Raw genomic sequence first — 15,784 nt, 5'->3', positions numbered from 1 at the left:
AGCACAAATAGAAGATTAAGAGGCCAGAAACATTAAACCATCCCAAAGAGATTGTCTAGGATGTTCTAATCTAGGAAAAAGAAGAAGAAAACAACTAGCATTAACAATGAATATTTCATGTTATCATCAACTCTAAAGAGCTAACTGATAAGAATCAACTTAACAAATTTACAGGCACATCTTTCTTTGAATAGACAACACAATAACCCTGACCATACTAAATGCTCCACCCACAGTAGAATCGGCTGATTGCGCCTTTCTTCGAGTTGCGTTCACGAGTAGCGATTTCATCGGATCCGATTATATATCTTTTTAATTTACTTATTAAAATCGAATTTATCTCTCTGGATAAGAATTTTAGTTAAATAAATGAAAACGCAGACGTAAATCTTTTTAAAAAGCAAAAACATAATAGAAAAGGAAGCACCTGGTGGAGATTTGAAGCCTTAATGGTTGAGGTGGCGGCGGAGGCAGCTGTTTCCTAGAGCGGAGGAGGGAAAGAGAGAGCTCAGGTGGGGAGAGGTGAGGGATGTCGGACCAAAGTGAACAGAGCTTGACAGATGACTCTACTCTTTTCCAGATTCGCTAACAAACTAAAAGAATTGTATTCTTGTGCTGCTTAACTGTTCATAACTAACAAACTAAACTAGAAGAAGTATAGCGTCTTCTTTGTATAAGCCTATTCATTTATCCTTACAAAATTTAAAATTCTTTAATTTGATTGATAAAAAAGGTCCTGAGAGAATTCTGTGGAATAAAATAATAAATATAATTGATGAAATTACCAATGAAGTTGGCTTTACAAGTTTCTTTGTAGGAGAAGGCATAGAATATATAGGAGGTGGTCACATCTTTTTTTTATCTCTTATTATATTTATTTTATGTATTAATTTTTTTATTAATTTCTTTATCTATTTTTTCTTTTTTCTCTTCTTTGTAATTTTTTTCTATTACTATTGCAAAGAATCTTTTTAAATTGAAACTTGATTTTGTAACAAATTCATTAATTAAGTTCAAGAAATAACCCATTTTTGTTGCAAATGATTCTTTATTATTTTCTATTTAAAAAAAACTAAGAGCGCTCATTAAAACACGGTGCTCTGTATGTGAATCATATAGATTCAGAGTCTTCATCGTGCCATCTCTCTGTTTTTTGTGTTTCTTCTCGCGTGGAGAGTGTTCCAGCGTTTTTTAAAAAATTTAATATGAATAGTGAAGCATTCTATTTTTGAAAAGAAAATTTTTCCTTTTTGATTTAGTTCTGTTTTCTTTCTTTTTTACTAATGAGTCCTTATTTTTTCATTTAATTCTTTTTTTGGCCTAATTATATAAGATAAAGTTTTCAATTTAATTAAAAATAAACTACTATACTAAAAAAGTTATGCTTCTCAACCTCATTCACTCTCTATGTATTTTTTGCACTTCTTAATTTGGTGTTTTTCATTGTTTTCCTTATTTCATTTTACAAATCGGTCTTTAAACATTTTTTTTCTTTTTGATTTAACTCCTTTTGGGTCTAATTGTATGAGATATAGATTTTAATTTAATTAAAAATTATTTATTATACTAAAAAAGTTAGGGTTTTCCTCCTACTTCACCTTTCATATCCTCCCTTTAAATATATATATATATCTTCTAATTTTTTCTTCTTTTAATTCAATGATTTTTGCCTTTTTTTTCCTTTCAATTTCACTTTAATATTTTGTTAATTTTAAATTGCTCATCATAATTTTTTTTTGTTTTCTTTATATGTAATTATTACAATCTCAAACAAACATCACTAGATTAGTTTAGCTCTTAATTTTATAAGTATCTATTTTAGTTATTATATCATTATAGAAAAAATAGTTTTAAACTTAATGGAGTTTATGATCTAGGCTGCACATTTGACAAGTTAAGCAGCAGAGCTCAAGTTGATCTAGTATATATATTTTTTAAAAATCATGATTATTTTTTGTTAAATCCAAACCATGCTTTTATTGGTACATGTTAAGCCAACTAGATTATGTACAGACAACTCCCTTGCAAATTAATTTTAAACCTATACTAGACAAGAAGTCAAGTCGAGAGATCAAAATCAAATTTAATAACAATGTCATATTGTTCCTTTGTTTTTAAGCTCTACCTTCAATTTTTTATGTCTTTCAATTGAATGCTTTTTGGTTTTTTTCTAGTTTCATCCTTTAACATTGGTTAATTTTTAATTTGATTTATTTCGTTTTGCTTTCTATAATGTTATTATAATCTCAAATAAATATTCTAACATTTGGTTGATGCTTAATTTTACGAGCATTTGTTTTTGTTATCATGTCATTAAGTAAAAAGTAATTAAAAAACAAAACACAAAGTTGTTAAATCAGGTGCAAGCTATTATTCAGGTTGTGGGTTTGAAAAGTTGTGCCACAAAACTAGAGTCAATCTAATACGTCACCGTATCAATATTAAAAAAAGATGTTAACTTGAAATTTTTTTAGAGTGAAATTATAATTTCTTACAGTCATATGGATTGAATTTGAACCCACCATGTCGACAGAATCATGTTAGGATAACTTTCACATTTATTAATTTTAAACTTAATATAAATTAGGAGTCGAATAAGAGGGAATTAAGATTAGGGGTGTTCATTTTCGGTTCGGTTCGGTTTTTATAAAAAAAATTAACCAAACCGAATTAAAAAAAAACCAAAACCGGTTCAAACCGACCAGTTTCAATTCGGTTCGGTTTGGTTTTTTAAAACAAAAACCGGTTCAAACCGGTTTGACTCGGTTTTTTATGGTTTGGCTCGGTTTTCTTTATTTGGCTTGGTTTTTTCGGTTTGGCTCGGTTTTTTTCGGTTCGGGTTCGGTTCGGTTTTTTTGATTCCAGGCTTAAAAACCGAAACCGAACCGGTCGGTTTTTTCAAAATTTTAATTGGTTTTTTTTCACGTTTTGGTTTTTTTGGTTATTTTTTTCCGGTTTTCTCGGTTTAATCGGTTTTTTGATTTTTTTGAACACCCCTAATTAAGATTAATTCACTAGATCGAGTTTAATTACAATGACAAATAATTCCTTAAGCCTAGATGATTTATTTATGTTGCACAGAACATAAATGAGTTCCTTTCAAAATATTTACAAGTAAACACTCACGTATATGATGATAAAAATTGGAGTAAAATTTTATTTAACCAGTGTCTGTTTTCTGTGAAACAAACAAATTAATCCCTCAAGTTTTTTAAATAATTAATTGATTCTTTGATCACATTTTACCGTCAAGTTAGTAGAACAAACTGAGGAAATATTGCTGACAGCTCAATATTTTACTAAAGAAAAACTAATGAAGGGACCAGTAACACCAGTTTATTAACATAATGTAAAAGTACAGGGAAAAGAATTAAAAGATCTAGTTATCATCAACAAAACAACCAAAACGAAACACTATTTCACTGTTCAGTGTCTCAATGTAGAAATGGCACTTTGTAATTCTAGGGAAGTTTAATGTTTATTTACGTGGAAAGAACACTTTGTGGATCTAGGAAGATAAAAAGTTTAATGCTATTTCACTATTTAGTGTCTCCCTTTTAAATTTCCATGTTGAATTTTATTGTATATTCTTTTCATAGATTTTTTTGCTTGACTTAATATTCAATGTAATTTTAGTTTGTTGTAAAAATAGATACATGGATGACTTTTATTTAATAAAATTGATTACATTCATAAACTTGTTTTATTTAAATAAATACACAAAATAATAATGATAATTCTTAATTTGATGATTAGATAATATTCGTGTAAGAAGAATATATGATGCATGTATTAAGTTCAATGTTTTTGAAAAAGAAATACCTTCATAAAAAAAAATATTGATTAATGTATAAATTTATTTAATAAATAATATCTTGATTAATTAATAAATTTCATGGTCCCAATTATATTAATTTATAGATGTTAACTGTATATTGTATTAATTTTTTTTAAAAATATAAATTTTACATGATAAAATTAAAAAAATTTAATTCCATATAAGGAAAATATTTATTTTTTAAAACCACAATACAAAAATACTAATATGTATATTCAAGTCTATCTCTAATTAAGCAAGATACTAACACGTTAATATAATATAATCCCTTTTTCCAACATATGACAATTTATTCATGTAATTGTCATTTTGTTAGCTTGGATAGGGAAAATCTTTTTATAGTTGGTAAAAAGATAATTTAGTTAAAATAAAAATTTATCAAAATTAATAAACATTATCTTCTCTGTAATATTTGATTAGTTTAAATTACTAAGAGATAAGTTTGAATAAAGTAGAAAAAGTTATCTAAAGATAACTTTATTAGTGTTTTTATAAAAGATATTAGCAATTTGTTACCAATGTTACATCCTATGAAGCTTGAAGATTATCCTTATTTTTATCACATAAAACATATATATATATATATATATATATATATATATATATATATATATATATATATAAAAGGAATGTTAAGTTTGAAGAAATGAGTGAGTTGTGTGCTTCAGATGAGAGTTTTTATAATAAAAGCATCAATTACATTAAAGCAAGTGTGTCAATCAGCGAAGGAGTTTATGCATAATTTCACAACACATACTCTTGACACACAAGGAGGGTGTAGGAAATTCTCGAGGAGAATTTGTAAACCCCGGGAAAAAAAATAATAAATAAATAAAGTAAAGAAATTCATGCATATGGTTAAATAAAAACAGAAATTCAGAAATTTTTGAATATAAATTCCCGGACGAAATAATTCGAGACATTATAATAAACCCGATACTGTTGAAGGTTGGATTTAATTGAAGAGAATAATACACTTAAAAGAAAAAAAAAAGGGCCTAAATGCAAATAAAGGAAAATATAGAGTATAAATACTCTCTCCTCACCAAAAATCTGTAGGAACCATAAGGAGAGAAAATAGGAAGTTTTATATCCATTCTTGAGAAATCAAGAGAGAAACACTAAAATTTCAAGAACTCATCCAAGATGAAGAGTTTATAGATAGGATAAATACTTGAGAGCAAAGGATTACCAAAATTTGATTAAAATTTTATTTAATTAGTGTCTGTTTTTTGTGAAACAAACAAATTAATCCCTCAAGATTTTTAAATAATTAATTGATTCTTTAATCATATTTTACTATAGTTCTCAGACCCAGCCCGGTCTAAGGCTCGGGTTTCGGGTTTTGACCGGGTCACCGGGTTGCCTGGGTCAATTCTTTTTTAAATCAAAACGACGTCGTTTTAGTAAAAAAAAAAAAACAAAAGTCAACGGGTTGCAACCGGGTTTTTGACCGGGTCTTGTCAGGTCAACCGAGTCACTCCGGGTTTTTCCTTCCCCTATTTTTTTCTTCAACCTGGCCCGATTCCAGCCCCAGGACGGCCAGGTCCCGGGTCGACCCACCTGGCCGGGCCGGATTTCAAAACTATGCATTTTACCGTCAAGTTAGTTGAACAAGCTAAGGAAATATTGTTGACATCTCAACATTTTACTAACAAAAAACTAATGAAGGACCAGTTTATTAGTTTTAAGATTTAGTTATCATCAACAAAACAACCAAAACAAAAGGCTATTTCACTGTTCAGTGTCTCAATGTAGAAATGACATTTTGTAATTAGAGGGAAGTTTAATGTTTTTTTTTTGTTCGGGCCAGCTTGCACGCACCTCGACTAATCCCTACGGGTCTTGAATTAAACAACCAGGTAAGCATTCAGTGGCTATCAATATTAGCAATCATAGGGCTCAAACCTGAGACCATGTAGGGAGCAAACTTTTTAGTCCAAAGCTCTTATTACTAGGCCACCTACTAGATGATTAAGGAAGTTTAATGTTATTTATATGGAAAGAGCACTTTGTGGTTCTAGGAAGATAAAAAGTTTAATGCTATTTCACTGTTTAGTGTCTCACTTTGAATTTTCCATGTTGAATTTTATTGTATATTCTTTTCATAGATTTTTTGCTTGACTTAATATTAAGTATTCTAATTAAGTATGCATCCAATGTAATTTTAGCTTGTTGTAAAAATAGATACATACATGACTTTTATTTAATAAAATTGATTACATTCATAAACTTGTTTTATTTAAATAAATACACAGAATAATAATTTATAATTTGATGATTAGATAATATTTGTATAATAAGAATACATGATGCATGTATTAAGTTCAATGTTTTTGAAAAAACAATGCCTTGATAAAAAAATTTTATTGATTAATGTATAAATTTATTTAATAAATAACATCTTGATTAATTAATAAATTTCATGGTCCCAAGATATTAATTTATAGATGTTTAATTGTATATTGTATTAACGTTTTTTATAAAAAACAATATTAATTTTACATGATAAAATTAAAAACACTTAATTTCATATAAGGAAAATATTTATTTTTTAAACCCAAAATACTAATATGTATATTCAAGTCTACCTCTAATTAGGCAAGATGCTAACACGTTAATATAATCCCTAAAATATAAGCTAATCCCTTTCCCAACATATGACAATTCATACATGTAATTGTTATTTTGTTGCCTTGAATTAGTGAAGATTTCTTTATAGTTGGTCATAAAATATTTTAGTTACGATAGAAGTTTATCAAAATTAATTAACATTATCTTCTCTATAATATTCGATTAGTTTAGATTATTTAAGAGGTAAGTTTAGATAGATTAGAAAAAGCTATTTGAAGATAACTTTATCAGTATTTTTGTAAAACATGTTAGTAGTGTGTTATCAACATTACAAACTAGGAAACTTGAATATTATCCATATCTTTATCATATAAGACATGTATATAAGGAATATTAAGTTTGAAGAAAGGAGTGAGTTGTGTGCTTCAAATGAGAGTTTTATAACATAAAAATATCAATTACATTGAAGCAAGTGTGTCAACTATTTAAGGAGTTTACGCAAAGGAGAGTTTTAAGATGACAATAGCTTGAAGATCGTCATATGTACTGACAAACTACTATGTTTGGTGACATAACATGATTTGTTATCTCATCAGGTAAGGTAGTATAGACTCAAAGGATTATGTTCGGAGATACTTCTCTTGTAATCATTCAAACTAATAAAAAATTGTTTATCTTGGGTTTGGATGCTCTAAATGGTTTTTTTTTTTTTTTTATCTTTTAAAGAGTTCTTCGAAAGGTTTCCTTTCATAATCAAATACCTTGGACATTTGAATTTTCTGCATTCTTTATTGATTAGTGTTTACAAAGTGTTATTAGATCATTTGTTAACATGTAGTAAATAAGAAAATAGACTTTCAATACATCATATAAAAATATAAATAATATAAAATAAAATTTTTAAATCACCCGCAATTTATTCAGTATCTCATGAATTTTATTTTCATTATCAAAACTCTAAAAATACTTAAATAATTAAAATCTAAAAAAATAAAATTTTATCAAATTATTAAATCAGATCCTTGATTATTTTTTTATGTTATCTTTGAAATCGTTTTTATAATTACTACTAATATTAAAAGAAGAATCCCTAAAGCAAAATGATTCATGTACTTCCACTTTGTATTCATTCCCATATAATTAAAATTCAAAAATAATAAAATTAAATTAGAATTTGTTTTATAGGAGACTCTAGGTTATTAATGTGTTACGTTATCTTTAACTTTTTTATATGAAATTATTTGATATTTAGGAAAAAATAAATATAAAGATTTTATTCGTATCTATATCTTTAATATGTGTTTAACATATGTTAAAAAAAAAACTCTCTAAAATAAAAGGATCTGTAGAAACTATAATGCCAATATAATAATGTTAAAAGTCACATCATATAACTATGTATTTATGTTATTATATGCAGACTTGATTTGAAGTAATTCATAAATATCTTAATATAATAACTATAGTAGTAGGAGAAGATATTTAAATAATAAAATATAAATATTAGTATATGAGATCCAATGTTATATCAATTTCTATTTTCTTGGATTTTTTAAAGATTTTTCGATTTTAGAAATTGCTAAATATAAATAACCAAAATTGATAATTAAAAAGAAAGATTATGAAATATTTGTATTTTAGTTGTTACTCATATTCAAAAGCCCCCTTAAACATAATGATTCATAAAATTTATCTTCATGTTATTCTTAATTTCTATTCACTTCGCATATAATTAAAATTAAAATTAAATAAAAATACTTCAAAATTTAGAAAATTATTGAATTAGCCCTTGATTCTTATCGTACATTATCTTGACTTCTTTAGATGAAAATATTTATACTTTTTGATAGATTTTACTAATATATAAAAGGACTTCTTAATTGAAAGATAACATAAAATTTTTATCTTTAATATTATTCCCACATTTAATAAAAATGAACTCTTTAAAATAAAATAATTCATAAAAACTATAACTTTTGAATAAAATTTTATTCAATAGATACACAAATCTTGTAAACAAAAGTACTAATTTAAAAATTTTATAATATAATAATTATTTTTGTAGGGGGAAACATTTTAATTTTATAATATTAAAATATAGATATAAAAAAAATGCAATTTTTTTTTATTTGTAGTTTTTTTCAAGAGTTTTTAATTTTATATATTGATAATTATATGTAATTAAAAGAAAATCCAATGATTTCTTATTTTTATCATGTTATCAAACTAACTTTATTTTTTAAAAAAGACAAGATGTATTTTTCTAATTGAAAAAAAAATATTTATTTATATTTGTGGCAAAAAAAAATATCGCTCTCTTTTTCTTTTTAGTTTTGAAAAAAAAAGATAAAAATTATGATAAAAATTATATATTAACATAGATTAAAAAAAATATAGTTTAATTTTAGTAGGAAAAGTAAAGTGTATATATTTTCTCTTAAATTTCATGACTGTGTTAAATTTCTTGTCGTCTGTTACCTGTGTACTTGTTACGTTGATTCTACAGGAAAATAAATTTTATGTTGCATGGTATTTTCCTTCGATGTTGTATTGATATGAAAAGAAAAAAAAAAACAAACGACCAGAAAAAAAAAGTTGTATATTTAGATAATAATTACCGGTGAAATAATATATGTTAAGTGCAACTCTATTTAACTGTAATTCTTTTGTTTAAGTTGCATAGCAACAACTTTATTATCAGAGACGTGTCAACAACTATAAACAGTTAATTAAAAAAAAAACATATATATAATTCTCTTTTATATAAAATTAAAAAGAGATTTTGAATAGATATGATATATGTCTCACCCGACATCGCGGCGGCTCTAAAAATAATCCTTGAATTATGGAAAAAGAACAAATATCTGGCATCTAGTTCTTTGGGGGGAAAATGTCTTGTTTAAGGAGTCACCACCTAATATTATGATCACTAGGAACCCTAACTGGTTGACAGAGATTCTATGGTACGGGACTGGTTACGTAAAATGGAAGATATTATCACCCCTTAAACGTTCTGCCTGAGGCAGACTGCATTGCTAATTTTGTCTTAAATTGCTAAATATTTATTGGTTTATGCTCTGATGGTTTACTCGCAATATTCCTGACTCTGACGCCAGTGAATATTCAACTACGGATAATTCCAACTTTGTCGTTGGTAAATATTACGTAGCTATAAAATAAATTAGATCAATATTTTTTAATTCCTGATTCTAACGCTAGCGAATAAACAAATAAAATAAATTCATTTATTTACACATTCACATATATTTTTTATTTTTTATGTAGTTAAATAAAAAAACAAAAAAAAATTAAATCAGTATTTTTATTCCTGACTCTGACGTCAATGAATAAACCAATAAAATAAATTTTATTTTTCACGCATGCACATATTTTTTATTTTTTTGCTAAATAAAATAAAATATAATGAATAAAAATAATATAAATTTAAACCAGTATTTTATTCCCGACTCTGGCATCGGTCAATAAACTAACAAATTTACATTATTTTTATTCATTCATACACATATTTTTTCTCTATATTTTTTATTTTTTATTATTTATGTTTTTGGGGCTGGGCCCAGCTCAGCCCATGTGGCTGGGCTGGACCCAGCAGGCCTAGCCGGGTCACGGGCTTGACCCGGCTGACCATTTTTTCTGTTTGTTTGACCCGCAGGCGTGCGTGAACTGCTCACGGACGCCTGTTGCAACAACATGCAATTAAAATGCAGGGAGGGACAACGCCACTTACCTGTCGCTGCACTTGAAGACGGGGATGACAACTGACCAGCGTTACTCCTCTCTGTTACTGCTTTCTGTCTACTCCTCTGTTTTAGCTTTCCTTGTTCTGTCGTCTTCTTCTTTTCTGTTTCAGTTTGTTCCCCTGCTCGTCGTCTTCCCCGCTCGTCCGCGTCCGTCTGTTTTTTGGTTCTTCTCGCCCACCGATTCTGTCCTCTCTTTTCCGTGTTTCTTCTCAGTTTTTCTTCCTTCTCTGCCGCCTGCTCTGGCTTATAAAGCCAGAGAATGGCCTTTCTTCACGCGTTCGTGCCTCACAATCGTGAGGCACGAACGCCTCTGTTTCTTTGAGAAGAAACAGGGGCAAAAATTTTGCTCCCCTCTGTATAATCTCCCTCCCCGGTTCTGTGATTCCTCCTCCCAGTTTTTCCTTTTGTTTTTCTCCTGTTTTGGGTCTCTCCCTATCACCGTTTCCCCCGTTTTTTCTTTAGTTTCCTTCTCCCCCCCCCCCCCCCCGTGTTCGTTCATCTCCTCTGTTTCTTTGAGAAGAAACCAGGGGAACGAAAGTCTGCTCTTTCTTTTTTCTTTTAGTCCAGTCTTCTCCGTTCAAGGAGAAGACAATGGTGGTAAAAGCACGAGGTGCTGCTGGTTGATGGACCAAAAATTTCCCCTGGTTCTGTTTCTCTCCCAGTCTTTTTTTGTATTCCTCTTTCTTTCAGTCCCCCTGTGACCTTTCGTTCTCTGGATTTTATAGCCAGAGAACAATCCGTTTCTTCCAACCATTGATTGCAGGTGTAATGGTGGCGGTGGGCGTCCGTTGAAGAAGATGAACAGCGCATCCACAGACGGCGCCGTTTTGATGTTTAATGATTATTTACGTTTTGGCCCTTGAAGTTTTAACAGTTTTGTAATTAAGCCCCTGGATAAATTAATTCCAAGCTCAAATAAGTCTAAAACTTATCAATTCTCCAATTAAACCCTTGATTTGATTAATTAAATTAATTCCAAGCTTAATTAAGTCTCAAAACTTATCAATTCTCCAATTAAACCCTTAATTGGATTAATTAAATTAATTCCAAGCTCAATTAAATCTCAAAACTTATCAATTCTCCAATTAAGCCCTTAATTTGATTAATTAAACTAGTAAAAAATTTAATTAAATCTTTAAACTTCCAATCATGTTGCCCTTAATCCAAATTTTAATTCATTCTTCATTTATTTTATTTTTACTTGTTTTTCATAAAAACAAATTCAGTAAATAAAATAATTAAAATAAAAAGGTCAAAAATTGGGTTATGACAATATAGAAGTTATTCCAATGAAAAATTAATTAAAAATCATCAATCATAATAATTTTGATATATTTGTTAACATGGTAAGCCTAGTAGAGTTCATAATCTGGGTTATGTATTTGACGAGTTAACCTGCGGAACTCGAGTTAATATAATATATCATCGTCTCAATATTAAATAAAATATCATCTTAATTTTTTTTCTTTAAAATCCAAACCATGCTTTTATTGGTCATTTAAATTGCCTTAATTTGCATATATCAAGGCAACTAGATCATGTACAAACAATTCCCTTGTAAATTAATTTTAATCTTATTGCTAAATTATGTTTTTTTACCGGTCATGTGGATTGACTTTGAATCCACCACATTAACTATGTCATGTTAGGGCAACTTTCATGTTGGTTAATTTTAAACTTGATATAAATAAGGATCAGTTACATAAATTTAAACTAAATTATTTTTGTCGATTTTATTTTTAATATTGAGATAATTGAGAATTTAATTTAATTTTTTTCTTTTTATTTTGCCTTTCTATGTGGTTTGCGAGTTTGTCGAGATAACTCGAGTTACTCCAGTTTACGGATTTTGTGTGGTTTTTTAAATTGAATTTGATTTTTTTTATAGTATATTTTTTTCTTATATTATTAGAAAAACAGTTTTAGAAAAAAAAACATGTTATTAAACTTTATGAAGTAAGAAAAATTAAAGAATATGGGGGAAATAATTATTCACCCAACACCCATTACATTATGGATTATAATAGTAATTCACCGTGTTTTGTTTTGTTTTTTTTTTTAATTTTTGTTATAATTATTTTTGAAATCTATTTTTACAATAGTTGAGAATCTTGGTAAAACAATTAATTTTAATCGTTGTTTTCTTTTTTTCGCAACTGTCTGTGGCCGCATGACCATTTTTATAAGGGAAAAAGAAAGAAAGAAAACCCATGACCTTTATTTGCTCAGCAAGAAACAAAACATAAAGCAGAATTGGACCTATCAACAGATTGCTCTGTCAGGTGTAACCTTGCAGAGATTACAATAAAAAGACACATAAGAAAAGCAAGAGGTTTAATTGACTTGTAAAATGTATGTTTGTGAGCTATGATGTAGTGTTTTTTGTTCAATTGTTGAGAGAATTTCATGAAACCAATGGAAAAACAAAAAAAATAATAAGAGTATATTTTGACTGGTAAAAATACTTGTAAGAAAAAAAAAAGAATTTATGTAAGAAATACACCTGTTTATTTTCGTGTTGTGTTCGTTAACCAATTTCTTTTTAATTTATAGTTTAAGAAAAAGTATGGAATAATTCTTTAGAGTGTTCTCCTTCTGGGGTTTGGAAAGCGTAGAGGCTTTCCATTGGAACTGCCATTCTATATTTAATGTCAGTTCTTGAGAGTTTCAAGTTAAATATAAATATATTAACAAATATATTAAGTTGCTAAAACCTGATTGGTCTAGTTATATTTTTATTGATTTAATTAATATTATAAATTTATTTTTAAATAAAATGATATTATTTTAATAAAAACAATTAGTTTATATCCATATGATACGATGACCTCAAGGATTTATCTCCTTCTGGGGTTCACAGATATAATTTCAAACTCAAACAATCGAGAAAAAGACGTAGTATACATTGATAATATTTAAATGTTATTTAGTCATTGCATTGCATTGCATTGATAATATAAATATTTCTTTCTTTCTTTTCTAGAAACAGACAACCTAAAGATCAATAAATCCGAGAAACGAACGACGAACCAACAAACTAGTGGCTCAACGTCGCATCACTTTAGCTTTACCTTTCGACCATTTTTCTCTTATATGTTATTTAATTTAATTGTATATATTTATACACTTATTCACTATGAGCTTGATTGATTAGATAAAAAGAAATTAGCAAAATGTCTTAAAACAGTCTTTTATCCCGAGGATCCAACATAATATTTTGTATCTATTTATTTTACTATACTGTGTTATTATGCGAGTTGAATTAAAAAAAATTCAGTAAAAAGGAAATTTTCAGATCTTTAGCATTTATTAAATCCGATTCAACAAATTAATATTAAAATTTTCTAGTCTAATTTCTTATTTAATTAGCTCGAGTTTCAAATTTAACTATATGAAAGTTATTCTAATATGACCTAGTTGACTTAACAAGTTTGAAGACAACCCAGATAATAGATAGAAACGTGATCTAACTTAATTTTTTTAAGATATATTTTTTTTGTACTGAAACGACAACATTTTAAATTAATCAGAGCTTCATAACTTTACTTGTTGAATCCGTAATCCTGATTATGAACTCCATTAAATTTGATAAATCTATTTATATTTGTTTTCTATAAGATCATTGTAATTTCAAACAAACTTTCTAGTACTTAGTTCATATATGATTTTACAAAAATCTATTTCAAAATTGAATTTCCTATTGGGTTTTTGCTAATCAATAAAGTTTAAGTTTCTAATATTATATTTCTACATCAGAACCAATTTATTTTTTTTAAATAGCATTGATTTGTTTAAAAAATTAATCTAGTTAACCCAATAACTCACAAGTAGATTAACAATTCAACAAAATAGATTTTGAACAGGATCAAAACCAGAACCAGGTTGGACGACCACGCCATAAGTTGCATCTTATTTTTGTCTTTGCAATACAATAATACTTACAAACAATAAATAACTAAGTTGTATACATCTTTTTGTCACATCTTTATATATAGTTTTTGTAGAATAAATTGGAACTTATTAAGATAATATTCTTTAATTCTCAATGCTATTTGTAATCAATAAGAAAGATATGGACAAGTCGTGCGATTCACATGGATTGAACCCCACATCTTCCTCGGAATAGACAACACAATAACCCTGAAGATGCTCGACCTTGAGGTAAGTTCTAAAATGTTCTTCCTAACTAGATGCACAGCTACGCCTTTGGGAGGGAGAGAGCTCGGGCGGGGAGAGGTGAGGGATGTTGGACCAAAGTGAAATAGATGACTTTATTCTTTTCCAGATTCCTTCTAAAAATATTAACGGGTAAACACTCGCTCGCACGCCCGCGCACACGCACGCATATAATGATTAAAATTTGAGTTAAATTCTATTTAACTAGTGTCTGTATTTTTGTTAAACAAACAGATTAATCCCTCAAGTTGATTTAAATAATTAATTGATACTTGAATCACATTTTACCGTCAAGTTAGCGGCACAAGGTAAGGAAATATTGCTGAGAAGCTCAACATTTTCCTAACGAGAAATTAATGAAGCTATCAAATTTTTTATTTTTTAGATTTGATTTTTATTATTTTGATTATTATTTATTTTATTTGAGATAATTTATGAAATTATATATATTTTTTTAATTTCATTCTCATTCAACCTTTTAATTTGTAAGATTTGTTCCTCATTATTTTAATAAACTTGAAAAAAATAAAACATTAATAAGTTATTTTACAGCTCGTTTTCCATGACATAACCAAACACTGGAAAGTATTTTCCAACTTATTTTCCATTACACTACCAAACATCGAAAAATAATTCACTTTCCCGGAATTCACTTTCCAAAAGAAAACTACTTTCCAGCAAACAAACGGGAGAATTGTATTCTTGTGCTGCTTCACTGTTCATAACTAACAAACTAAAAGAATTATATATATATATATAAGAGTGCTTCACTGTATGTGAATCCTGTGGCTTCAGTCTTTATCGCACTCCGTCTCTCTTTTTCGTGTTTCTTCTCGCGCGGTGGGTGTTCCTGCGCTTTCTTCTCATTTGTGAGTTTGGATAAACTCCTAGCATTAGTGATGTATTGTCACCAAGAGAAAAAACTTCAAGTGGTATAATTTCTCAGTGTGAATTTATCAAGGGCATTGTATATTTCACTTGGATTAGTAAAAGAGTACAATACTCAAGTACGGTTAGTACTTGAGGTGTGGATGTAAGCTTACTGAACCACATTAAAAATCGAGTTTGCAATATCTATTTCTTTATCTATTTACTTTAAACACTTTAATTATATTATTGATTATTGTATTATATGTGTTTAGTGTGTTTATTTGCATTATTTGACATAATTAGTGCAACACCTAATTCACCCCCCTTAGATGTTATTGTTGCTTTAATCCTAGAATTACCTAAGTATCAATCAAATTTGTTTTTATCATAACTTTAGAAAAGTGCATAATGTTTTTTTATGTTGACGTTAAAGAAAAATATTTGTAATTATTTGTATTGTTATAGTTTCTATTGAAAATCCCATTGTGTCTCATAGAAAAACAAATAAATAAAAACATAATTGCAAAGTTAAATTGTTTATTAAATTGTTTTTTTTTGTGCAGAA

At 27.9% G+C, this 15,784-nt stretch overlaps 1 protein-coding gene and 1 pseudogene across 7 annotated transcripts in view; one reads left to right on the top strand and one right to left on the bottom strand.

The window, feature by feature from the left end:
* The window catches only part of LOC18096659 (mediator of RNA polymerase II transcription subunit 15a-like), a 99,777-nt pseudogene extending 99,394 nt beyond the window's left edge, over positions 1-383 (bottom strand).
* The window catches only part of LOC18096653 (receptor like protein 21), a 101,332-nt gene that overhangs the window by 14,038 nt on the left and 71,510 nt on the right, over positions 1-15,784 (top strand). The window lies entirely within an intron of this gene.

The sequence above is a fragment of the Populus trichocarpa genome, chromosome 3, assembly GCF_000002775.5.
Source record: "Populus trichocarpa isolate Nisqually-1 chromosome 3, P.trichocarpa_v4.1, whole genome shotgun sequence".
NCBI classification, from domain to species: Eukaryota; Viridiplantae; Streptophyta; class Magnoliopsida; order Malpighiales; family Salicaceae; genus Populus; species Populus trichocarpa.
The sequence above is the reverse complement of the archived record's forward strand: the minus strand, read 5'-3'. Positions and strand labels throughout refer to the sequence as shown.